Genomic DNA, 1352 nt, shown 5'->3' on the forward strand with positions numbered 1-1352 from the left:
TCCAACCCTAGAAACTATGAAACTATGAAACTATGAAATCAGCACGTGCACCTGAGGAGAAAATGTATTGCGCACACAGACTGAACACAGTGGAGTAACACAGGCCTCTTGAAGCAATGTTCTTTCTTCTACTTATTGTTTCTTCTGGCAGCAATTTACACTTTGTAGAGCTCTTGTGGTTGTCACTGTCTCTCTCTCTGCCTGAAATACTTATTAACATGGCTAACTTTAGGATGGGCTGTACAGTTCCAGTTTGGATTCCAGATGTTGATGTCGTCACTCCTTTGTCTCCTCACTGGTCTCATTCTTTTATCCTGTTCTGAACTCAGCTCTTAGAGCCTGAATTGGAAAGGTATTTAGACCTTTTATTTAAATAGGTTGTAACGCTGGGCACTTGTAAATCTGGGCTTTAAACTAGCTTCTTAACTCAGCTGAGTAGCTAGGACTTCTACCAGTAGAGGGCAGTCACTACTTATTTTGGGAGTCATTTCCCACCAGATGAAAGAACCACTTGGTTAGAACAACTGGTTTGTTAATTCACAGAAATCTATAGTAAATTCTGGTTAATTTACCTATGGAATAGCGACTCTGGTTTATTTCACCATTATCCTAGTTTCCTGCCGGCCCCCTCTCCTCTCCAATTAACGCATCATTATTTGCATTTCTTCAGGGAGTGGCATATTAACCAGCGCTTACTAAATAGCACACTAAAATGGTTAAACCATATGCAATGCATATATTGAAGCAGGGAGTTACAGAGTTCAGAACGCTCAGTGCAATTGTACCTATATGCCTGTGTGGAGAGAGAAGTCCAGATGTGTGGAATGTATTGTACTATCACATGCCACAATTTGATGTGCTGACGAATCCCAGGCAGCTACCTTTTGCGATCCTATAGTTTCTTTCTTCCTTTCTTATCACCACTGTTGAAGTGCTGCCCCAGGGGAACTTATTGCTCAACTATAAATGTAAATATTTAGCAAGCTATTGCTCCTACAACTGGATCACCCTGTGATGAGTTTTCTGGTTCAGGCATCAGTCTGCAATTCAAGAAACCTACGTTCTATTTCCAGTTCTGCTATGACCTTGGACAAATTGTTTGGCCTCTCTCTGTGCCTCAGATCCTCAGCTATGAAATGGGAATAATAATACAGCTGTCCCGCACAGGAGTGTTGGAAAGGTAAGTACACTAATGGTTAAATGGTAAGATGCTGTTACAGTGGCAGGGGACATGTTTCTTGTGAGATGCAAAATGACTTGATTGATGTAGCTATCTGTCTATTCAATGTGAATTACCAATGTTCCCTGAATTCCCAGGTTCACATCTAAGCACCACTATCTCAGCCCTTTAG

General features: G+C 41.3%; 1 long non-coding RNA gene across 1 annotated transcript in view; it reads left to right on the plus strand.

The window, feature by feature from the left end:
• Window positions 1-1012: 1012 nt before the first annotated feature.
• Window positions 1013-1352, plus strand: part of LOC109303375 — a 31864-nt gene continuing 31524 nt past the window's right edge. Inside the window, exon 1 of the long non-coding RNA XR_002099078.1 lies at window positions 1013-1180. This is a non-coding gene — a long non-coding RNA (uncharacterized LOC109303375). The remainder of the gene's footprint in view (window positions 1181-1352) is intronic.

The sequence above is a fragment of the Gavialis gangeticus genome, unplaced genomic scaffold, assembly GCF_001723915.1.
Source record: "Gavialis gangeticus isolate Ggan-Ray unplaced genomic scaffold, GavGan_comp1, whole genome shotgun sequence".
NCBI lineage: Eukaryota > Metazoa > Chordata > Crocodylia > Gavialidae > Gavialis > Gavialis gangeticus.